The following is a 26,507-nucleotide window of genomic DNA, read 5'->3' as shown; positions in this document are numbered from 1 at the left end:
TGATTGTTTGGGGCTGGACTAAAGAAAGGGATACTATCAGGGGGCTGGAGGATGAGAGGCAGGCTGAGATAGAGAGTACCAAAAGTGACAAAGTCAAAAGACAAGTCAGGAAAAGAAATATGGATGGTGGCTAAGAAACCACTCAGGTTTCTTCCCACATTTCATCACAGCATTCCAGAGGAAGGCAAATCTTTGAGTTTGAGGCTACCCTGGTCTACAGAGAAAGTTCCAGATTGGCCAAAGCCTTACAAAGAACCCCAATCACCAAAGACCAAGAAAACAAAACAAACTAAAGTAGGAGAAGAGAAAGGAAGAAAGGAAGGAGAAAGGAAAGGAAAAGGAAGGGGAAAGGAAGGAAGGAAAATACATGGATGTTAATCCAGAAAGGAAAATGAAAATAATTAAACAAACAAACAAATAAACAAGAAGGCAAAGCTGTAAACAAAGCCCCCAAATGAACAAAGTCACATAAACAGAAATCCAGAGCTCTGAGTTCATGGAATGAAAGAGCAGGAAAGAACTCACTCTGTGGAAGTGTAGCTGATGTTCAATGTCAAAATCCAAACAATCACCAAAGTCCAAATCTGAGTCAACCACCAAGTTCTGTAGTTCACCACCAAACAGCTCACTGCACAGAAGGACACAAAACAGCCCAGACAGTGCATTATATGGTCAGCTCTTGGACATTCCTCACAATGGCTCTCTGTCACATCAGAGCATTAGTGACCATTCAGAACTGGCACAACACACACTGGTTTTCCTCATTCCTTAGTACCAAGGGGCTCTGTCTGTTACTGTTCATTTCACTAAGAGCAAGCACTTGACAAGAGGCACCTTAAGGGAGGGAGAGCATTATTTAGACTCATGCTATGAGGGGTTTGCTTGGAATGTTTGGGTTCCCCCACTGGGTTTTTTGCTCATGTCAAAAGGAATGTTCTAGATGGGGTGGAGACATGAAAATCTCTCTCTCCCTCTTCACTTTCTCTCTTTCTCTCTCCCCCTCCTCTGCCACCTGTCCCTCCCTCCCTCCTTCACTCTCCCTCTCCTGCTCCCTCTCCCATTTCTTCTCCCTCTCTTTCCTCCCCCATTTCTCTGAGTTTGAATGAGTGTATGTTTTTATGTGCATGAATATGAGTGTGTATTTTCAACCAGATGTGTAAAAGTACAGCAAACTTCACATAGATTTGTGGGTTAATAAACATTCAGGATAGGGGGAGCTCTCTGTTCTGTACAAGAAGTCAAGGCTCATATTGGATGTCTTAGTAGGCACAGAATTTTAAAGGTGGATATTTTCAAGGTTAAGATTGCTGGAATTCTCTAGTGGAGTTTTTTGGGTCACTTAGGTGTTAATGTTGCATAGTATTAATAAGGTTTGCCTGTCTTAACTCTAAGTTACTCTGAGACCAGAAGCTGCAGGCCTCTGGGTGAATTAATACCTTTTACTTAACAGTGGAGAGTTAGGTAAAGGACTTATTGCTAAGACTGCTTTCTCTCTCTCTTGCCCAGAAGCTTCGCCTTGCACTGGCCAGGGTGAAAGGAAGGCTTGAAAGGTTCAACTTTTATTGAACCAGAAAAAGGGAGTCATACTCACAGAATGAAGCACTTTTATACATGCAAATATGCATAAACACACATACATGCACACATATTCATATACATATTCACATTCATACTCTTGTTGGAATTTGTCTCGTCAATTTACATACACACACCTATACTTACACACACCTATACTTACACATGCCTATACTTACACACACCTATACTTACACATACCTATAGTTATACACACCTATACTTACACACACCTATGCTTACACACACTATACTTATACACACCTATACTTATACACGCCTATACTTGCACACACCTATACTTACACATGCCTATACTTACACACGCCTATACTTACATACATGCCTACACTTGTGGGCAGAGTTAAAAGTCTTCCATGAGAGAGACTTGAAGCAATCCCACTAAAATGAGGGACTAGACAGGGCTGTCCCCTTTCTCCTTATCTTTTCAATATTGTACTTGAGGTACTAGCTCAGGCAATTCGACAACATAAGGAGGCCAAAGGGATACAAATTGGAAAGGAAGGAGTCAAACTATCATTATTTGCAGATGACATGATAGACTATCAAAGTGACCCAAAAAACTCCACTAGAGAACTCCTACAGCTGATAAACAATTTCAGCAAAGTGGCATGTTATAAAATCAACTCAAGCAAATCAGTGGCCTTCCTATACTCAAAGGATAAGCAGGCTGAGAAAGAAATTAGGGAAATGACCCCCTTCACAATAGCCACAAACAGTATAAAGTATCTTGGGGTGACTTTTACCAAACATATGAAAGATCTGTATGACAAGAACTTCAAGACTCTGAAGAAGGAAATGGAAGAAGACCTCAAAAAATGGGAAAACCTCCCATGCTCATGGATTGGTAGAATCAATATAGTTAAAATGGCCAATTTGCCAAAGGCAATATACAAATTCAATGCAATACCCATCAAAATCCCAACTCAATTCTTCACAGAGTTAGAAAGAGCAATTATCAAATTCATCTGGAAAAACAAAAAACCCAGGATAGCTAAAACTATTCTGAGCAACAAAAGAAAGTCTGGGGGAATCAATATCCCTGACCTCAAGCAATACTACAGAGCAATAGTGTTAAAAACTGCATGGTATTGGTACAGTGACAGGCAGGAGGATCCATGGAGCAGGATTGAAGATCCAGAAATGAACCCACAACCCTATGGCCACTTGATCCTCGACAAAGAGGCTGAAACCATCCAATGGAAAAAAGATAGCCTTTTCAACAAATGGTGCTGGTTCAACTGGAGGTCAGCATGCAGAAGAATGCGAATTGATCCATCCTTGTCTCCTTGTACTAAGCTCAACTCCAAAGGGATCAATGACCTCCACATAAAGCCAGACACTCTGAAGCTAATAGAAAAGAAACTGGGGAAGACCCTTGAGGACATCGGTACAGGGAGAAAGTTTCTGAACAGAACACCAATAGTGTATGCTCTAAAATCGAGAATTGACAAATGGGACCTAATAAAATTGCAAAGTTTCTGTAAGGCAAAGGACACCATCAAGAGGACAAATCGGCAACCAACAAATTGGGAAAAGATATTCACTAATCCTACATCAGATAGAGGGCTAATATCCAATATGTATAAGGAACTCAAGAAGTTAGACTCCAGAAAACCAAACAGCCCTATTAAAAAATGGGGTACAGAGTTAAACAAAGAATTCTCACCTGAACTTTGGATGGCGGAGAAGCATCTTTAAAAATGCTCAACTTCATTAGTCATTAGGGAAATGCAAATCAAAACAACCCTGAGATTTCACCTTACACCAGTCAGAATGGCTAAGATTAAAAATTCAGGAGACAGCAGGTGTTGGAGAGGGTGTGGAGAAAAAGGAACACTCCTCCACTGCTGGTGGGGTTGCAAATTGGTACAACCACTCTGGAAATCAGTCTGGCGGTTCCTACGAAAAATGGGCACCTCACTTCCAGAAGATCCTGCTATACCACTCCTGGGCATATACCCAGAGGATTCCCCACCATGTAATAAGGATACATGCTCTACTATGTTCATAGCAGCCCTATTTATAATTGCCAGATGCTGGAAAGAACCCAGGTATCCCTCAACAGAAGAGTGGATGCAAAAAATGTGGTATATCTACACAATGGAGTACTATTCAGCCATTAGAAACAATGAATTCATGAAATTCTTAGGCAAATGGATGGAGCTAGAGAGCATCATACTAAGTGAGGTAACCCAGACTCAAAAGGTGAATCATGGTATGCACTCACTAATAAGTGGATATTAACCTAGAAAACTGGAATACACAAAACATAATCTACACAGCAAATGAGGTATAAGAAGAAAGGAAGAGTGGCCTCTTCTTCTGGAAAAACTCAGTGAAGCAGTATTCGGCAAAACCAGAACGGGGAAGTGGGAAGGGGTAGGTGGGAGGACAGGAGGAGAGAAGGGGGCTTACGAGACTTTCGGGGAGTGGGGGGCTAGAAAAGGGGAAATCATTTGAAATGTAAATAAAAAATATATTGAATAAATAAAAGAATTTTAGTTACTAGCAGCATATAAGGCATGACAACAAATGGAGTCCATCCATCAGTGGCTCCACACCAGCAACCATAAGGGCATGCTTACCTAAATAAGAGTTATAGTGAAGGCCTTTTGGCAACACCTCTTTCCATGGTAGCCCAGAATAAGGCCTACAATGCTACTTTCCTGGTGTGAATATGTCATTATTATTAAGGACACAACCACATCTTTCTCATTGAATTTAAGACATGCACCATCAGAAGGAATTTATGTCTAATATTATGAACAAGGAATTTGTGTCTGGTATTATAAGCCAAAAAAGAAACCTGTGGATGTGATATTAATTCTCCAATATGAAAGTAACTGTTATTGCTTTGTTAAATGTATGTGGAAAGTATGTCAAACTGCCTTCTAAACCCTTGGCATGTTTGCACCTATACATCCCTGTTGCTGTCAGCTATAACTGAGCATGGAAGAAAACTTCTTTTTCAGAAATGATGAGTGAAAGAACTTGTAATCACTGAGGAAAATCCTGAGATTGAGTAAATTTTACTGTGGCACAGTGGCCCAATCCTTAGCCAGAAGCACACAATTCTATCACCCTCTTCAAGGCTCTGGGACTGTTGCAGAAGAAGGGACAGAAAGACTGTAGGAGCCAGAGGAAGGGGTAGAATATTGTGTGCCATATTTTTGGCTTGTTTGTTTGATTTTTCGCCCAGAGTTGAAATGGCCCCTCCAGGAGGGAGGAGAGAGGTTCAACCAACTCAAGAAATTAACAACTCAAAAATTCCAGGAATTTCCTGGAGCTAAAAAGATTTATAAGATCCCTCCACAGTTATGATTGAAAGAAATAACTGTTGTAGGCAGAGATCCTCTTGTGTATGGAGCTGTTTGCAAGCCCTATAGAGCGCTATGTGCTTAAGGCTCTTGTGAGTTATTTCCTATGAAGCCTGGACATTTCAGTGTTAGAGTTGCTTATGAATCGCTTACAGCCTTCCTTGTAGCCCCTTATACTTGTTAATAAACATAATAAAATACTGGTGTATCATGATGGACATTGAAAAAATTATTACTTTTGTCTGGTATTGGTTCTGAGGTGCTTAGAAATTTGCTCATATTTCCCCAGGAAATATCATACAACACTTCTGCCACATTGACCTGTTTATATTTATGGACCACACTTCCTCAAGTTTTCACATATAGAGTCATATTTGAATAGAGTTCAGTATGTTGAGCCAGTAGATTGTGTCTCATTCCTCTCCCTAAGACAAGCCATGTAGATTGAAGTACTAGGAGCCCTTAAGGTTTAGTAATTGCAATTGGTTCTGTAAAACATTAATATCCACTGGGTAAGGCTTCAAGCATTTATGAGAGACACTTAGCAAACAGGGAATTTTTTGGCTTTTTATCTTTCCACAAGTAATTATATTTTTTGGGAGGTGGGCATGTTCTCCACTATGTAGTCCTTACCAGCTTTCACATAATTTGTTATACAATTCAAGACCAACTACATAGGGGCCACACTGATCACATTTAGCCCATTGATGTGGGCCCTGCCACATCACATTTTTAATCAAGAAAATGCACCAGAGATTTGTTCATGTGTCAATCTGTTGGAGTTAATTTTTAAGAGGTGTTCCCTCTCTGTTACCAGGAAACTCCAACTAGTGTTGTGGTCACATAAACTAACCAGAATACTCATATATGAAGAAACTACAACTCACTGGATTCAGGGCAGGCCTATAGCACAAGCATCCAGTAATAGGATGCAACAAGGGAAAGACCAAGAATGAAAAGGTTGCTTGGATGCAGGCCAGGACCCAGGGTGTTGAGCCTAATGCTTACCCTGTACTGTGGTGTTTTCCCATAGGCTGTTGTAAGGTCAGAAATTACCCATGTAGCAACTTCTACCAAGTTCTGACCTAGTACCCCGGGGAATGATCACACTGCTTTACAATGTAGAGACAATACTCAGGAAGACACCTTGTACATTGCTCAATGAATGAAAGAATAGTACCCAGGTTTCTATGGAATCTTCAGCATCTGAGATTCTTTCTTCTATCTCTTGTATTCTGTTGTTGATATTTGCATCTCTGTCCCCTGATTTCTTCCCAAGGCTTTCAATCTCCAAAGTTGTCTCCCTTTGAGTTTTCTTAGTTGTTTCTACTTCTGATTTTAGATCCTGGATGGTTTTGCTTAGCTCCTTCACTTGCATGTTTGTGTTTTCCTGTAATTCTTTAAGAGATTTTTGTGTTTCCTCTTTCATGAGCTCAGCCTGTTGACCAAAGTTCTCCTGTATTTCTTTAAGAGATTTTTGTGTTTCGTCTTTCATGACCTCAGCCTGTTGACCAAAGTTCTCCTGTATTTCTTTAAGTGTTTTTTGCATTTCCTCCTTGTTGGCTTTTGTATTCTCCTGGATTTCTTTCAATGATCATTTGAAATGTAAATAAATTATATCGAATAAAAAAAATTAAAAAAAAAAAAAAAGAATAGTACCCAGGAGAGTGACACATTGTTCACCCCAGACCAGGCACTGAATATGTGTTTCAGCCTTCATCATATGCAATAACCAGAGACCCAACTGAAGTTTATCCTCAATTAAAATATCAAGTGGAGTTTTATATTCCCCCCACCTCATACACAATCAGGTCTTTACTACCTAATGGACCATACATTTCAATTACCAATCCCTGAAACAAGGGGCTGATCATACAATGATAAGAAAGGCACAGGTCTGAGAGCCCTAACAACATGCTGGCCTCAAGGCAATCTCAAGGACCTAGGTGTTTCCCTGAATGCTGCTTCTAGAGCAAACATAATAAACAAGAGTCTACAAATCAGACAATAGAACAGACCCAACACCTAGGGATTGAATAAATGCCAAGCACACACCTTTCTTAGTATCATAAAGGTTGAATGCATACTAGACCTCAGGGCTGATCAAGTCCCCAGTGGTATGCTCACAAACTGCTCTTCTCTCCAGAATCTACACCCATAGGGTAGAGGCTAGACATTGTACCAAGGATAAGACATGTAGCCTCCAGGTTCAATGACCAGTTTGTAATATCAGTGGTCAGGCAATGCAAATAACAAAGCCTGAGAGGGTATTGTCCAGAGGACACAGACCATTTTCATTGTAAGTCAGAGCTGAGCCACAGCCACATACTGACCTTCAAAGCAGGAGCACTGCCCAGGGTTGGGACTACAGGCTGACACCAGGCCGTGCCAGCAACCACAGAGAGCACAGAAATGTCATCTTCCAGGAAGAAGCAATAGCTAGTGACCACCACATTGTACCTTCCTGTTCAGAAAAATATACAGGGCTCATCCCCTAACTGACCTCAGGAAAGGCATAATGCCAGAGTCTGGACCTTAGGATGTGAACAAGGGAATTTAGTCCCTACTGGGCACAATTAAATTAATTGCTGCTTTAGTCACAGGGCATGCCTACCAAGGCAGGTTTAGTATCCTGGGCACCAACTATACAATGACTTTAGTGAATGCCTTGTGCCAAGGGGGCCTCACTAATGGTGACATATGATAGTAGTAGTATCCGGGGACCCCAAACTACTTCCCTTAATGGGAGGTTTAGTTCCCAGTAGCCATTATCATGTAAAGAAGGAGCTGAAGCCCTCTAGTGCATAAAAATAGCTGATGGAAGGGGAAGAGGACAAACATTTTGGCCCAGGAAATGTCCCATGACCACAATGATTAGTGTTTGTTCAAATAAACTGAGTTTATTATTTTACCATATATTCCCCCTCAGCAGTTGATTAACTTTCTGCTTGTTTCCTTCAAATTTTCTGCCTGGACCCTATGTCTAGCATTGTCAATGACTGGTCCATTCCATGGAATGACCTTTTGTATCCCTAGATAACCATACTTCAACCAAGACCCTAATAACATTGTCCTCTCAGGAATGAACATGCCATCGCACCGCCCTCAGACTGTACCCCTCAGGCAGAGGGCTTAGAGCACCCTGAATGAGAGTGTCATCCCTTACTCAGGTTACTCTGGAGGACATGTAAATCAGGGCCCCTGCCTCTGGGTGCCATAGGGAGAAAGAGGAAGAAAGTGCCTTCCCATCAAAGTCTGGACTCCTGGGAACATCTTCAAGCCATTAACTCTTTAAGGTACTGAAGGTAACAGGTATGAAAGAACAAACCAAGAAAGTACAGAACAACTCAGGATCTAGTGAACATTTGGGAGGAGTCAACACATGATTAAGAGATGGGTTGGAATCCATGAAGTGCCTGATCACCAAACCCACATGTCTAAGAAATTGTAAAATTAGGCCTAAAATTACAAGAGGTGCAAATTTGTCATCACACCGGTGATCCAGTGTCCAGAAAAAGCTGGAAAGTTACTGATGAGCCTGTGCTTCACAACCACAACCTCCTTCAGAGAAAGAGCAAAGAGAGCCTGACATATCAGGATGGGTAAAATGGGAAAGTAATGTGCTGAGCATAGGAAGCTACAAAAGGAGGAAAATATTGGATAGAGGAATTTAAGACAAGATGCTCCAATGCTGTTGTCCTAAGGATGGAAATGAGCCAGTGTGCATCAGGAAAAAGTCAGAGATGTACTGAAGGCAAGGAATATGGTGGATTATTGTAAATTACCCAGCTTCTGGTCAACTGGAGAAATATTATGTTTGTGAGTCTTTCAGCTCAGATGGAAGGGCATCTAGAGACTAGGAAGCCCAGCAACTGTACAGTTATGAGGGGAAATGTTTCTCACTGGAGGATATCCTGAGACATGGAGGCCCAGGAACCAAATACTATAAGGGAGAAAAGTGTCCCAGAGAAAGTATTCTGTGCCAAGGGAGACTAGGAATGACATAGCTCTGAGAGAAAGCCTCCTCAGCAGAGTAATTGCAGCTGCTAGGGGAAAGAATCCAGAGCTAATCTGAGTAGCTTAAAAGCTCAGCCCTGATCCTGCTTTTCTTCTTCTCCTCATCACTTCTCTTCTTGGCTTCTTAAACAACAGTCACACCAGGCAACAAATATCATAAAAGAGATTTAGGGGAGGTTCCAGGATGTGGAGGGAGAAATCCTTGGACAGCTAACCTCTGCTCCTTGGAGTACACAACAGGAAGTGGGACAAAGGAGCAGTGCTTATATAGAATTTATGAGGGGGTGGAGCTTGTCAGGGCAATGATTTCCAGAGTGAGGATTGGTGGGATTGAGGAATTTAGGGTTTGTGGGTTCTCCTGCTCAGGGATTGGTAGGTTTCTGTGAGAAGCTCAGTGATGGGTGGGTTTTCGTGGTCAAGGATTAATGGCTTCTTTTAACCTCTTTTCCCCTGAATCAGGCCTGTGAGTTAGTATGAGAATTCCTTCCCACCTGCAGCTGGTTTTGCTGAGGTACCATCCAGTAGTATCCTCCGGTAGATCCTCCAGTAGTATCATGCCCAGATGCTAAGAAAGGCTTGCTGTCAGGATCCTGATAGAGCTGTCTCATGAGCGGCTCTGACAGTACCTGACAAATATAGAGGTGGATGCTTTCATCCAACCATTGGACTGAGCACAGGGGTTTCCAATGGAGGAGCTAGAGAAAGGACCAAATGAGCTGAAGGAATTTGCACTCCCATAGGTAGAACAAAAAAGAACCAACCAGTACCACCGGAGCTCCCAGTGACTAAACCACCAACCAAAGAGTACACATAGAGGGATCCATGGCTCCAGCTGCATATGAAGAATAGGCCATGTCAGACAACAGTGGGTGCAGAGGCCTTTGGTCCTGTGAAGGCTCGGTGACCCAGTATAGGGGAATTCCAGGACAGGGAAGAGGGAGTGGGTGATTGGTGAGTAGGGGGTTGTGGGATGGGATAGGGGGTTTTCTGAGGGGAACACAGGAAAGGGGATAACCTTTGAAATGTAAATAAAATATCTAATAAAACTAAATAAAATATCCTTTAACTTTAACAAAAAGAGGTGGGAGGACTAAGTCTGGCTCTTACTTCTCAAAAAAAAAAAGACAAAAGAATCATCTTTGTACTGGAGAAATGAAGGTTTATTCCAGGTTTCTGTGTGTTACATGCTTGGCAACATTTCTGCAGGCACAGCATGGTACCCAGCTCTCTGTCCACATCCTGGGTGGCTGATGTTCACCCAGACACACAATGCTTAAAATCAGCAACCACTCTGGGTCTCTTGAAAATAGATCATTTCTTCAGGCCCTGGTTGATGTCACTCTTATACATGATGCCAACACAAATCGCCCCCAAAGAGACTGTCAGTGTTCTGCATGGCTTGGCTCTTGCAGATGGCAGGTTCTTATGAGACTTTCTACTGACAAATAATGTCCATTCCTAGGAGTCTAAGGGGGCACTTACACCAGCTGCCTCTCCTTGTGCCACGCACACAGCAATGGTGGTGGTGAGTAGAAGGGAGTTTAGAGGCACCTTCCCCTTCTGGCAGGGTGGAGAGGAATTGCCCTTGTGAGGAAGTTCTTTAAGCTGTCTCACTGTGTTTTACCACTGCAAGGGGTAAGGAAATGGTGCTATGTGCTCCCAGGATCAGAACACATTTTTCTCCTCTTCCTCCCACTCCATGCACTTGTGATTCTGGCTTTGGCCCTGCTTTTCTGTCAGAAGGAGCCTCTTCCATAAAAGAGATCTGAAAGTAAGGAGTTTTGGTAAGAATTACAAGTGGACAGTTGTGACTCTGGAGTAACACCCTTCCCAATGGCTGAGCCAGGAGGCATCACTTGGGTGCCTCTCTTCCACCCAGAGTGTCTGTGCTCAAGATGTGGCCCTTTCCTAGGTCCCAGCAGGTGATTCTGGGCACAGGCTTTATTCTTTCTTGGGTGATGTTCCTGGTGTTTTTCTCAAGTTTCCACAGCATCAGGCTTGGGAATATTCAATGACTGAACTCAAAAGTGTAGCCTTCCCTAGTTGCAGTGGAGATAATGAAGCAGCCATAGCTGCAGCCACAGCATTGACTGCAGCACCAGGAGGGCACCAGGAGGGCAGAAAAAGAAAGGACATGAGCCTGCCAGGAGCCAGCTTTCTGGTAAAACTGGTTAATGTTCACCGAATAGTTTGCACAAGAGTGGTCTCAGGTGATGGGGTAATCCAGTTCCTCCTTAACCACAATTGAGGGTCTCTGTGTGTTTCTGCTTGGAGGGAATGTGACAAATCACTCTAGGCCTCTCATAGGAAAGCCCACAGAGTCAGATCAGAGGACCTCATCCATTTTCCCATCAATATTTCTCTTCACCCTACCACCCCACAATAGTTGTTACCAGCACCTTCTCTGGAATCAAGTGGTGAGGACTTCATACCTTGCAATGGATCTCCTCAAAAGCCAGTCAATAGGTAAGCCTCACCTTGTACATGGCACATGGTTAGGTACCCCCAGGCAAAGTAAGAAAGAAGGGTCATACTGGCTTCCCATTGCTCCTAGGAAGCAGTTGAGCAGGTAGTTAATGTTTCAGAATGGAATAAATGCAAGAGAAATTAGATAGGAAGAAATATTTCCAGAAATGAGTCACTAAAAATATGAAATTACCTTGTTTGGAAGGTGGATAATTTCCACTTTAAGGAAAACTTCATTAGCATCAATTATGCATGAAATACAATAAGAAAGGTCTCTCTCTTTCTCTCCTTCCCTCCCTTTTTCCCTCCCTCGCTCTCTCCCTCTCCCTCTCTTTCTCTCTCTCTCCTTCCCTCCCTTTTTCCCTCTCTCCCTCTCTCCCACCCCTCTCTCCCTCTCCCTCTCTTTCTCTCTCTCTCTCTTTCCCTCCCTTTTTCCCTCCCTCCCTCTCTCCCATACCCTCTCTCCCTCCCTCTCTCCCTCTCCCTCCCCCGCCCTCTCTCTCTCTCTCAGTATGTCTCTTGTTTGAGTGTGGTGTGTGTGTGTGTGTTTGTTTGTATTTTGAAGATATAAAAAGTACCCATCAAATGGCTCAAGTGTAAATGCAACTTGCACAGAGACTTGCAAAGTTCTTAGGATCTCTCATGGTGATTGTGCAATAGTCAGGATGCTATGGAGGCCTGCAGCTGAGCTGCGGGCCTCAGCTATATCTGTTTACTCTATATTCACTTCTGGGTTCCAATGGACACTCATGGTTTCTTAGTTCTATTGCTACTCTTACCTTTTCAAACATCCATTGGACACATGCAACACATTGAGTCCTCTGGGTTCCTTGCTCTGCCTCCAGGACCACTGTCTGCTCAGCTCACAGGTAGACCTGGAGCCAGGAAGCTGGATTGACATTCTCACTGTGCATGAAGGTTCTCTCAAGTCTGGTGTTTCTTCTCAGTTTCCTTGGTAATCGCCAGCACTCCATGGATTTTGGTCCAGGGGCTTCAGGATCCTGTGCAGAAGAATACACTGGGCCACAGGTATTCTGGGACTGGTGCCCAGCATTGATATCCCCACAGGGAATTGGCAGAATGAACATGGGCAGAACTCCTTGCCAGAATTTGCACTCAGTCCTCAGGGAAAAACGTTTTTCTTCTACTTTCAACCTGCAATTTAAAAGGAGCATCCCAATGGCATGACTACCCGGAATTCCTACCTGGCTCTGTGCTCTCCTGCTCCTGTCTGTCTCTTCAGCCAGCTGCTCTCCACTCTCTAGAATCATCCTCCAGGGACCTCCAAGAGCTCTGGAAACAGCCACATGAAAGGGGCCTCTTAGTTGAAATCTGCAGCACTTGTGGTGGTCTGTGCCGTGCCTGTGCTGGGGCACACAGGGGTCCTTGCAGAGCACTCCATTGCTCCATGCACACACCTTTTCTATCACCTTGCCCAAACTCAGGACACTTTCCCCTGCTGTCAATATGTAGCCCAGCTTTGAAGGACCCCACTTAGGAGGAAAGACAGGAGGAGATTTTTTTTTCCTAAGAGAGTAGCTACAGTGTCACCAATCCCCTGAGCATGGATCCTAATAATTTGTCAAGGGAAGGGGATGGTCTTAAAAGTACACTGTAACCATGGGCTTTCTCACCTACACACCAGTTCCTGAATTATTACTGGGAGGCTAATTATTAATGTAAAATACCTAGGCCATAACTTAGGCTTGTTCCCTGACCAGTTTGTAACATATTTAATCCAATTAGACTATACTATGTGTACCACGTGGCAAGTTATCTCCCCTTGATTTCGTGTATACATCTTCCTCAGACTTTGTCCAGAGTAAATCCTCCCTGGATTTCTCCTGTAGTTCCAATCTCTCTACTGGAACTCCCTCCTTCTAATCCCTGACCTTTGCTGATAAGTGAATAGCTTTATTAATTGACAGGTGGTCCTGCAGATGGTACTCAAGAGATTATCTCTAGAGCATACAATAAAGAAATCTACTTAGTTACAATTATTTAGCTATTACCCTGGCTGGGTGGTTTCTTGTGGACTGGGAAGCAGCAACACAAGCTGAAGAAACTTTGGCAGTTCTGTTTCGGGACTTCCAGCACAAGTGTCTTCACGGGACTTTGGGCACACACTGGCATTACCCTCAGAGATGCTCCTGCAAGTTTCTCTGAACTATGGGATTTTGTCTTCTGAGGCTCATGGCTTCCACTCTTACCCTCAGCTTCCTTAGTGGAACACTATAGACAGCCAAAGGTTTTCTTTCTATAAAGCTGAAGGGAGATAGAACTTTCCAAAAGCATGTGAGTAGAGGTACCCATGGAAGAAAGAGGTGTTGGATATGGAGGTAAACTTACACCAGTTGTGAGCCACCCGGTGTGTGTGCCAGGACTTGAACTTCCAGCTCCCTCTTTCAGCAGAAAAGGCTTTTACCAACCTTAAAACTCCACACACTGCAGATTTTTATAATGTGGATGGGGTGCTATGCCATGTCTCATATTCTCCTCAGCCATTGCCTAGCTCAGTGGTGAGGGTGGACCAAGTTATCACAATTACAGAAAGATTCAACTGCATCAATTAAATGACATTTTTAAGATTTCTAATGTCAGAAGGTGATAGACAACTATTTCTGGTTATACACAGACTTCCAATTTCCCCAGGTCTCAAATAGTAGACAAGTGATGTACAAGGGACTCAAATTATTCCTTAAATAGAGCTCCTATTTATCCACCATACAGTTTAGGAACCAAGAAGCTAAACAGTCTCCTGTTTCACTATCTTCATAGTTATTCATATTCACATAGTTAAGAGATGATTGAGAAAGGAATAACAAATTTTATTTGACTCCTAGTTATTCATCTGTTGCATTTTCTATTTATGTATGTATTTATGTGTTTATGTATATATGATCTCAGTCCTTAGCCCAGACTGGAATGGATTTTTTGTATGTAAACCTCAAACGGTGGTTATGAATAAAATTGGGAACTGAATGTAAAAGACTAGATCTAGATCTTTATCTCTGCCTGCATAAAATCAACTCCAAATAGACTGAAAAGCTTAAAGAAGACCTGATACTGTGAAACTGCTTTTGCAAAAGTATGGGAAACAAACCAAGGGAGAGACATAAGTGAGCATTTGTGAATTGAAGTGCATTTGTTCAGGATATATGGCCTGCCATTGTTTGGTTTTTTTTCTAATTTTTTTATTCGATATAATTTATTTACATTTCAAATGATTTCCCCTTTTCTAGCCCCCCCACTCCCCGAAAGTCCCGTAAGCCCCCTTCTCTTCCCCTGTCCTCCCACCCACCCCTTCCCACTTCCCCGTTCTGGTTTTGCTGAATACTGTTTCACTGAGTCTTTCCAGAACCAGGTGGCCTGCCATTGTTAATTGAGATGTCATATGTGTCGCTACATAAAACAAGTGTAGACATTGTCAAATGACAAATACTTTTCCTAAATGTGAAATGGAAACACTTGCACATTTCTGGCAGAGCAAACATCTATACAACCATCATAAGACACAGGGTAGAGATTCCTCAACATGTGAAAGTGTGTCTTTCCTGTGATCTAGGCATCCCAGCATTGGTTACATTACAAAGGAAAATGTCAGAATGTCAAGGAGACTTCTGTACTGTCCCTTGTATCAGACAACTGTTCCCATCAGCCAAGCTATGGAGTCAACCAGGGTGCAGAGAACTGATACAATATAGTACAGGATCACTCAGAACACCAAGAGGGACCTGCTAGATGGAGCATGCTGTCTGGACATCCACTGGAAGAGACATGAACTTGTTTAGAGTTTCTTCCAAAAGTGATTTGGTTGCAGGAGGCCAGGGCTCATGTCATCAAGGAAGCCTCACCATCACTATTTCACATGAAAGCACAAAGCATCCCTTATGCTCTGAAGAAAGTTCTGCCCCCTCAACAGTATATGAATGGCAGGGCAGAAATACGAGTTGTGGGTGAACCACATTTCAGGCTATGTAATTACAGGGTTTTGTGAACAGAAGTCAGGGACCTGGTGAACATCTCCACACCCGGTTAAAAGGAGCTTTTGAAGACACTGAGATAGGACAACTGCAGAGGGAATTAGGATTATTTCAAAGTTAATCAAAAGCCAGTACTTTAAAAAGATGGTTACCATACATCCACATGTCTATTGAGAAAGAATATATTTGGGCTTTCAAAATCAGGAGGTGCAACCTGTCACCAGATTACCATGGACTCTGGGCAGCAGGGTCAAGTGATATAAGCCAGCCTAGTCTATAAAGCAAGTCCTTGCCTCTTAGAAAATAAATAGAATTGTGGTCAACTTGAATAGACTTGGAGGACATTATGGTAAGAAAAATAATCTACAAAACAGAGGCCAGTACTGCCTAATTCAAGCCTAAAACACAAATCTCAACACTTGATAAACAAGAGCAGGATGGAGAGATGTTTCCAAGATGCATTCTTGGCAGTACGTGGGAAAAAGAGGACAGAGATGTAATGCACAAGATGAAGACCACAGTGCACCATGCAGATAAGTGGTACTCTCATCACTGGGAAAACAGTGCATTTAGAAGGCAGACATGCTAACTACTTCCAGTATCATGACACGTATATAGACATAAAATAGGATACCACAACACGTGGTTCAAACACAGAAGTTTACAGTAAATACAAAATAGTCTTTGTACTCAGAGTTATTTATAACATACAATTTTTGTTAAGGTTCCAGCATGTGACACTCCTGGTGAAACTTGTGTCTAAGCAAATTGTAAACCCTGCTCTGTGGACATCCTTGATGGTTGATATTCACTCAGACACACAATGCCTAAAATCAGAAATCTTTCACCCTTCAATATCTAGGACATTTATTGGGCCATCTTCATGGTTCATATCCCTAGGTATTGATTGATGCCAGTGCTTTAGAAGAGACCCATTAAAATGGTTCCCTCTCTCCACTGTACAAAGTCTGTCAGTGTTGTTTATGTCTGGTGTCTGGGTCTTGCAGCTGACACTGTTTCTTGAGACTTTTTACTGGGAAAGTGGTGTCCATGACTAAGTAACTGAGAGGGCATTAACAGCAGCTGACTCTCCTTGCTCCATAGACACAGCAGTGGAGTTGGTGCATGGAAGGGATTTGAGCTACACCTTACCTGATCACTTGACTCTTGCTGGAGAGGAACTGTGCCCCATGAGGAAGTTCCCCAAGTTGACTCAGATAATCATCTTTCACAACAAAGGGTCCAGGTAAGGTGCTGGATATTCCTGAGATCAGAACACTTCTCTTCTTGCTCCCAGTCCATCTGGCTGACGATGCTACCTCTGTCTCTGGTGCCACTTACCTGCCAATTAGCAGGAGACTCTTCCATCAATGAGACCTGAAAACAGGGGTTTTGGTAAGATTATCAGGTGTTAGCAACTCATGCCTTCCCCATGGCATGAGATAGGAAGGACAACCTGTGAGGCTGTCTTCAGACCAGTGTGTCAGGGCTTGATGGGCATCTCCTGCACTATGCACCATACAGATGAAGCTGTTCTCAGGCTTTGTCCCTTGTTGAGTGTGTTCCCAGGGGTCCTTTAATAGCTGCAGCATAAGGTCATACAGGTCTTAAAGGCACTAGACTTGTTTTCCAGGGATGCAAAGCTGCAGTACCAGCAACATCCATACTGGGTATCAGAAAGAAACAGATTGGATTTTGTGGGGTATTACTGAAAAATAAGAAAGAGATTGTATACAAGAGTGTGGGGTGAGGAGGAGTATGAATCTGACTACTTAATTCCCTAGGTTTTATTAGGTGATGGAAGGTGGCAGGAGATAATGAACCACCCAAAAGAAAGCCTCCACTCTCAAACGAGGGGGTCTTAGTTGTTTCCCTACCAACAGGTTCTTATCAATGATCATGCTTGGAAACAGGTCCAACTTGGGCTTCAACTATTAAACATTGAAAATTTCACTTTGGCCCCACTCAAAACACTTCCCCACCCATGCTCTCTACTGACCTGGGGTACTGTGCACTGTGGCATGATCTGACTTCACTTGGCTCCTAGAAAGTAGTAGACGAACTGGTTAATGTTTCAGATGGGGGCATAGACAAAAGAAAACAGATCTGGAGGGACACCTAGAGTCACAAAAAATATATTACTTTGTTTAGAATGCAGATTCTCTCCTTTTCAAGCTAATTTCAGTAGCATCAAATGTGCCAAAAGAGTGTGTGTGTGTGTGTGTGTGTGTGTGTGTGTGTGTGTGTCTGTGTGTGTGTGTGTATAGGTGTGTGGGTGTGGAAGTGTGTGGGTGTGGAGGTATCTGTGTTGGGGGTGTGGGTATGCAGGCGTGTGGGTGTGGATGTGTGTGTGTGTGTGTGGATGTGTGTGTGTGTGTGTGTGTGTGTGTGTGTGTCCCTTTCAGTCCAAATGGGGTGAGTTGTGATGGTTTCTGAATATTGCTGGGTTAGAAGCAAGCTGTCTAGCAAGCCATGAGGATTTGATGAGCTGCACTGTAAGCAATGGACTCACCTGTTCCTGTACACTCTACCTTTACCTGTACACACAAGACAGGCACTCTGCATTCTCATTGTTCTCTTTCTGGCTTAAACCTGGTCATCAGTAGTCATCGTGGACACAAACACAGGGAGGTCAGGCACTCTGGGGTCCTCTTCGGCTTCCAGTGCCCACTGTCTCTTCTAATGGCTCACAGCTACATCTAGAGACAGGCAGCTGATGATATCTACACGCATCGAAGTTCCTCTGAGGCCTGTTTACCTGATGATGACCTGCATGTCATGGTACCTTATTTACAAGATTTCTAAGTTCCATGGAGTCCCTTGCTTGGCTTGCCAAATTGTAGAACCACCAACCATCATGAACTGACCTAGAGGGCAGAGTCAGGACCATCGTGAGCTCAGACCTTCCTCCCAGAATCCTTGCTCAGTCCTCAGATCTCAAAGGACCTGAGAAGGGTGTCACAGCACCCTGACACACACTATTGATCTGCAGACAGAAGAAGAGCTTGCCCTTAGCTTCAGACTGTGATATACACATTGCACACAGCCATGGAAAATTTCCACCTGGCTTTCTCCTGCACCAGTCTGCATCCTCAGCACGCTGCTCCTCACTCTCTGATATCATCTCTTGGGGAGCACAGTACCTCTAAATGCTCCTTAAACAGACACAAGAAGGGCACTCTTAGGAGAAACCTTCAGGACTTAGGCTTGACTATGCTGGCCCTCTGCTGGCATGGGCCCTCAGGCTGATTCCTCCAGAGTGCTCCATTGATCCCTTCACCTACCCTTCTTGAAGACCCTGGCCAGGCTCCAGACACAGACCTCTCTCTCTACATGTGATTAAATTACTCACAAAGGATACCATGGGATTAGATTTCTGGTACGATTATATGTTATCACCAACCCCTAAAAATGTATACTCTTATAAACTGTTTATTTTGAAGCATATCATTTAGTACAGGAAACAGTTCAGTGAGTTTAAGCACTTGCTGCCACGGATGGGGACCTTAATCCATTCCCCAGGACAGAACTGACTCTGGCCAGTTAACTTCACTATGCACATAGAGTAAATAAATATTTTTTATTTAAAGAAATTGAGATTATTTTAAACAAACAGACAAAAAAAACCTAGGGGAAGAAGTGCACTGTAGACTCTCCACTTACCTGTTACCAGGTCTTCCTTCACGTCCCTTTTAACTCACAGCCAGGACTCTGTCATTACCTAGGTGCACTCTACTTTGGATTGGCAGGCAGCAACATAAAGTTCCCAGGGCTTTTAGAAAGCCATTCTTCAGGGTCTTCCAGTCCTGTCTTTGAAAGGGGGGCTGGGGCGCCATCTGACACCTGCCACAGAGGTGTCTCTGGGGTATATTTCAGAAACATGGTCTGGACTCTCTGTCTCATAGAGCAGGACACTCAGCCTTGGCCTTGATAGAGAATGGAGGTGATCTCTCGTAAGTTAATGTCCATTGACCTACGTGTAGTCACAATGTGGAGCTGTGGCATGAGGTGCTTCTGAGGACAGGTTGGTGGAAGAGTTGGGTTGATCTTTCCTCCGGGTATGTTGGTGTCCTTACACGGACCTTCCTCCACAGAGGAATGATGACCTGAAACACACTTACTCTTTGAATAGGTAGAGAGAGTTTTGAACATATTCATAGATGACTTGTGGGGGTGTATTTTCATTGATAAATTTTTTTAAAGACTCTATGGGAGAGCTTTCTTCTGAGGTGTCACTGCTCTCTGTCTCCCCCCAGGCTCTCCTCATGAAGTAAGACTTCTGGACAAGCTGGGGGCAGATTCTGTGAACTGGAGTTGTCTTCTTGTTGAAGCAGTTCGGGGTGGGAGGAATAATGTGGTTCATTGTAGTACTTTTCTCCTTCTCTAGACTTTCTGATTCATTGGGCAAATTGAAGGTGGAAAGGGTAGGCATGCTACATCCCCTCCTCATGACTGTTTGGTTTTTCATGGTTGGCCCTGTGTTTTTCAGTGTTTGATCACACTGTTTAGGATTAGGTTTTTCGCAGGATGACTGTTCTCAGAGCATTAAATAAGTGGCCATCACCTGGTCAAACTTTTTCTCCCTCAGACATTCCTTTATCTCTGCTGGATTATATCCCATGACAGCCATAATGACCATAATAGCGGGGTCATGGTGGCTGTCAGTGTTCTCTCCCAAAGAACCAGGAGAAGCTTCATTGTCATGCTTTAGCCACTTAAATCCGACAATGTCATGGACTGTTGGACTTCCTCCAGGGTTGACAGTTAACAATTTGTCTATCACATCCCAAAGTTCTGCTGACAGCCAGAAGCTCATAGAGTACTTTCCTGACAAGATCTTCTGCTTTATTACTTCATAGGTATATCCCGGGAAAGGGAGGCACCCTGTGGCCATGTAGTAGAGCACCACCCCCAAGCTCCAGATATCAATTGCCCTGCCATCATATCCTCTAATTTCAAACTGTTCTGGGGCACAGTAAGGGAGGGTCCCACAGAAGGTTGCTAGCTTCTGGCCTATGATTATTTTGGTGCCCAATCCAAAATCAGTAAGTTTTACGTTTCCATGGTGGTCTAATAAAATGTTTTCTGGCTTTAAATCCCTGTGGACAATTCCTTTCTGGTGACAATACTTGAGGGCACATAACATCTGTTTAAACAGCCTGTGACACTCCTCCTCTGCTAGGTAGCCAAACTCCTCAATTTTGGCCAGAAGTTCTCCTCCCACAGCGTGCTCCAGAACGATGAAAATGTTTTTGGTGCTGTTGATTATATGTAAAAGTTTAATAATATATGGATGATCAAGGCATTTCATTATCTCAATTTCGAATTTGATGGGCTTTTTCCTGTTTTGGGAGAGAACTTTTACAGCTACCTTTGTCTGGGTAAGGAGATGGCTGGCCAATTTTACATCCCCAAATGCTCCTTGGCCAAGGGTTGTTAGTATTCTGTAATGATCTGTTAATGCATTTTCCTCAAAGGGGTTGGGCCTTAGGTCTTGGCATACTCGCCATCTCTTCATCTCTGTTGATAGGAATGGACTGTGTCCACATACTGGAGACAGTCCCTGGGGCAAGTACATTCAAATCTCTCCAGTGATGCAAGATAAAAGGGAAGTAAAAGTGTGTCTAAGAGAAACATTTATAGCCCTAAATTCCTGTGCTAACACAAACACAAAGGTGGTCTAAATAATCTAACAATCTATGTCAAGATCATAGAAATATAAGAACAAGCCAAATCCAAAAGAATTAGAGCCAAGTTCAGGGTATGGATTGATGAAATGGAGACTAAAATAATACAAAGACCAATGTAACTGTCTTAGTTTGGAATTCTTAGCTGTGAACAGCCTTCATCTGGAGCTTTCCTACAGATTCAGGAGATCAGTCCATTATCACCAGGGTAAGAGCAGGACAGGACCCAGGCAGCCATGGAGCAGGAGGATATGAGAGTCCTACCTCTTCATCTGAGGCTACTAGAAGAAAACTGTCTCATCTAGGATGTTAGGAGTAGGACATCAAAATCCACTCAGACAGTGACACTTCAGCCAACAAGGCAATACCTGTTAATAGTGCCAGTCCCTGGGCCAAGTACATTCAAATCTCTCCAGTAATAAAGACTTGATTATTCTAGGGATAAACATAACTTATGTAATCTTCACCATAATAACTCATAGAAATATAAAGGTATACATCAATAATATTAGAGAGATGAAATCCAAATATCCAAACAATCAATAGAGAATATTTTAAAATTGTTCCAGTAAAATGGAAAATTCTAGAAGAAATGGATATACCTCTAGACACACATTAAACAATGAACTGAGAACTAAGAAAAGAGATAACATCTAAACTGAAAGACTAAGATCCAGAGGCATTCGCTGCCAAGGAGGAGCAGTGTTTTGTGGGCACAGAGGGCAGTTGCGCATATGAACTCACAGCATTGTGACCTGCTCAGACTCAAGTCAGTCAAAACCTCAGCATGAAGAGGGGAGGTGGACAAGAAATCACACACCTAGCTGATAAGCCCTTCCCAATTGAGAGCTGCCAGGAGAGCTATCATTTGTAAGGTTGTGGCCCTTGATAAGGTTAGACAGAGTACTCTTCAGTGGAAGGCTACATATCTAAGAGTATAAAGACAAGAGAAACTGTACTTGATAGTCAGAGACAAAACAAAATAAAAGACCCAAACCAGGATGGTAGGAAATGCCAAGTTGAGGATCTGGGAGGAGTTAGGGTAAAGGATAAATATGACCAAAATATCCTGTAAAATTCTCAAAGAGCTAATTGCAAACAAAAAGCAACAAAGTTGAAATAGTGATTTAAAAGTATCTCTTGAGAGCAATACCCACAACAAAGGCCAGACCAGACAAACTCATTGGTTATCCCTATCAAATCTTTAAAGAAGATCCCACCCCAATGTTTTTTAAACAATTCAATAAACTAGAAAGAGGAGCAGGAGGAATCCAGATTCATCCTTTGAGCCTGTATTGCTCAGATCCTGAGGCCACTTGGGCACAGTAACAAGAGAAAAGCATAGTCAACACTCATGATACAACGGTCCTTATGCAGAGTGCTTAATGCCTCAACAAGAATTCTACAGCATTCGAGATCGGCGACGGCGGCGGCGGCGGCAGCAGCGGCAGCAGTGGCAGCAGTGGCTGCTCCAGCTGAAGGGCCATCAGCAGTGGAACCAAGGCGTCACAGGGACCAGTTAGGCCCTGCGCCCACGACCACTGACCTTCGCTGACCAGCCGGGCAGCAAGCAGCTACAGTTGTGCAGCGCCTTTCCTGCACAGAGGCCACTTCAGAACTCGGCCTCCCACCAGTCAGGAGAGGAGCATCCATCTTGGTTCCGTACTCCAGGAATCGGACAGACTGAGGTACACAAACATAATCCGAGGCCAACACCGCGGTGGTCTGAGCCCGACGGGCGTTGGCCTGCACCCAGGCCCTGGGCGGGTCGGGGGGCCATCGGGGTGCCAACCCAACCAGGAGGTTTTTTGCCCAGGCCTGCGAACGCGCCGCCGCCATTTTGCCTGCAGGACGACAGAGAGCTCAGGCGGGCAGACCTGTAACAGGCATAGCCTAAGGCTAACAAAGCGGGGGTCCAGGCCCCAAAAGGCACAGGACTGACCCCAAGAACTGGGCGGCTTGGTGGGCCATCTGTGAGTCAACCCGCCCAGGTGATTGTTAGCAAAGCAGACTCTCCCGGCGCTTTCAGGGAGCGCGGGCGCGCACGCCCGCCATCCTAGTCACCTGGCAAACCCAATTAACAGTCATAGCCCTAGGGGAACTTTGCTCGGACCTTGGCCTCCCAGGCTTTTGCCTGGACTCAGGGACTGGGCGGCCAGGCTAACCTTGTGTGCGACAGCCCGGTTGGCAGATCGGCTGCCCAGCGGAGTGAGCGGAACACAGGGGAGGTCACAATAGCATACACCATCGGCACTCCCTGGGAGTGCACACGGGCTCCATCTGCTCCACAGACACAATCTGGGGCAAGGCCTCAGGCAGAAGCCCTTAGCTCTACTCTCTCCGCTTCCGGATCCAGATCAGTCTGGGCGGCAGCATTACATCTCCAAGTCCTGCAAGTGGCTAGCTGGGCTTCCGGGCGGCCAGCTGGGAGAAGTCAGTGTGCTCCAGTGAATCCAGCGGGCCCCAGCGGGAGCCTTCGGGTGCCTGCTTTGGGATCTGAACAGCCTGGGCAGCAGCACACTGTCTACAAGCAGTGCAGGAGGTAAGCTGTGCACCAGAGGCCAACTGGGAAGGGGCAGCTTGCACTGGTGAGTCCAGCACTGACAAGATAAACTAACACCAGTGAGATCTAGATGGCAAAAGGCAAACGCAGGAACGTCACTAACAGAAATCAAGGCAATATGGCAACATCTGAACCCAATTCTCCTCTACCAACATGTCCTGGATACACCATCACACCAGTAAAACAAGATTTGGATTTAAAATCACTGGTCATGATGCTGGTACAGGAACACATGAAGGTCATACATAAAGAAATTCAGGAGAAAATGGATCAAAAGTTAGAAGCCCTTGCAAGGGAAACACAAAAATCATTGAAAGAAATCCAGGAGAATACAAAAGCCAACAAGGAGGAAATGCAAAAAACACTTAAAGAAATACAGGAGAACTTTGCTCAACAGGCTGAGGTCATGAAAGACGAAACACAAAAATCTCTTAAAGAAATACAGGAGAAATTTGGTCAACAGGCTGAGCTCATGAAAGAGGAAACACAAAAATCTCTTAAAGAATTGCAGGAAAACACAAACATGCAAGTGAAGGAGCTAAGCAAAACCATCCAGGATCTAAAATCAGAAGTAGAAACAACTAAGAAAACTCAAAGGGAGACAACTTTGGAGATAGAAAGCCTTGGGAAGAAATCAGGGGACAGAGATACAAATATCAACAACAGAATACAAGAGATAGAAGAAAGAATCTCAGATGCTGAAGATTCCATAGAAACCATGGACTCAACAGTTAAAGAAAATGCAAAATGCAAAAAGCTTGTAACCCAAAATATCCAGGAAATCCAGGACACAATGAGAAGACCAAACCTAAGGATTATAGGCATAGATGAGAGTGAAGATTTACAACTTAAAGGGCCAGCAAATATCTTCAATAAAATTATGGAAGAAAACTTCCCTAACCTAAAGAGAGAGATGCCCATGAATATACAAGAAGCCTACAGAACTCCAAACAGACTGGACCAGAACAGAAATACTTCCCGTCACATAATAATCAAAACACCAAATGTTCTAAACAAAGAAAGAATACTAAAGGCAGTAAGAGAAAAAGGCCAAGTAACATATAAAGGAAGACCTATCAGAATCACAGCAGACTTTTCACCTGAGACTATGAAGGCTAGAAGGTCCTGGGCAGATCTCATGCAGACTCTAAGAGAACACAAATGCCAACCAAAACTACTATATCCAGCAAAACTCTCAATCACTATAGATGGAGAAACTAAGATATTTCATGACAAAACCAAGTTTACCCAATATCTATCCACAAACCCGGCCCTAAAAAGGATAATAGGAGGACAACACCAATACAAGGAGGGAAACTTCACCCTGGAAAAAGCAAGATAGTAACCTTTCATCAAACCCAAAAGAAGTTAAGCATCCAAATTTAAAAAATAACGTCAAAAATGATAGGAAGTAACAATCACTATTCCTTAATATCTCTTAACATCAATGGACTTAATGCCCCAATAAAAAGACACAGACTAACTGAATGGATATGTAAACAGGACCCTACATTTTGCTGCTTACAGGAAACACACCTCAGGGTCAAAGACAAACACTACCTTAGAGTAAAAGGCTGGAAGACAATTTTACAAGCAAATGGTCTCAGGAAACAAGCTGGAGTAGCCATTTTAATATCAGATAAAATTGACTTTCAACCCAAAGTCATCAAAAGAGACCCTGAGGGACACTTCTTGCTGGTCAAAGGAAAAATACAAAAAGAAGAACTGTCAATCCTGAACATCTATGCCCCAAATGCAAGGGCACCCTCTTTCGTAAAAGAAACTTTATTAAAACTAAAAGCACACATTGCACCTAACACAATAATTGTGGGTGACTTCAACACTGCACTTTCCTCAATGGACCGATCAGGAAAACAGAAACTAAACAGGGACACAATGAAACTAATTGAAGCTTTGGACCAATTAGATTTAACAGATATATATAGAACATTCTATCCTAAAACAAAAGAATACACCTTTTTCTCAGCACCTCATGGTACCTTCTCCAAAATCGACCATATAATTGGTCACAAGACAGACCTCAACAAATATAAGAAGATCGAACTAATCCCATGCCTCCTATCTGATCACTATGGAGTAAAAGTGGTCTTCAATAGCAACAGAAACAACAGAAAGCCCACATACACGTGGAAACTGAACAATACTCTACTCAATGATACCTTGGTCAAGGAAGAAATAAAGAAAGAAATTAAAGACTTTTTAGAACACAATGAAAATGAAAACACAACATACCCAAATCTATGGGACACAATGAAAGCAGTGCTAAGAGGAAAACTCATAGCCCTGAGTGCCTCCAAAAAGAAAATGGAGAGAGCATACATTACCAGCTTAATGACACACCTGAAAGCCCTGGAACAAAAAGAAGCTATTTCGCCCAGGAGGAGTAGAAGGCAGGAAATCATCAAACTCAGGGCCGAAATCAATCAAGTAGAAACAAAGAGAACCATACAAAAAATCAACAATACCAGGAGTTGGTTCTTTGAGAAAATCAACAAGATAGATAAACCCTTAGCCAGAATGACCAAAGGGCACAGAGAAAGTATCCAAATTAACAAACTTAGAAATGAAAAGGGAGATATAACAACGGAAACTGAGGAAATCCAAAAAATCATCAGATCCTACTACAAGAGCCTATACTCAACACAACTGGAGAATCTGGAGGAAATGGACAATTTCCTTGACAGATACCAAATACCAAAATTAAATCAGGACCAACTAGACCATCTAAACAGTCCCATAATGCCTAAAGAAATAGAAGGAGTCATAGAAAGTCTTCCAACCAAAAAAAGCACAGGACCAGATGGCTTCAGTGCAGAATTCTACCAGACCTTCAAAGAAGAGTTAACACCAATAC

General features: G+C 43.3%; 1 pseudogene; it reads right to left on the bottom strand.

Moving 5' to 3' along the window:
- Window positions 1–18,502: 18,502 nt before the first annotated feature.
- Window positions 18,503–20,900, bottom strand: LOC127684630 (sperm motility kinase X-like; annotated as a pseudogene).
- Between the last annotated feature and the right edge of the window lie 5,607 nt (window positions 20,901–26,507).

This window comes from Apodemus sylvaticus, chromosome 5 (assembly GCF_947179515.1).
Source record: "Apodemus sylvaticus chromosome 5, mApoSyl1.1, whole genome shotgun sequence".
NCBI lineage: Eukaryota > Metazoa > Chordata > Mammalia > Rodentia > Muridae > Apodemus > Apodemus sylvaticus.
Note: the sequence above shows the minus strand (reverse complement) of the source record. Positions and strands in the feature narration are given on the sequence as shown.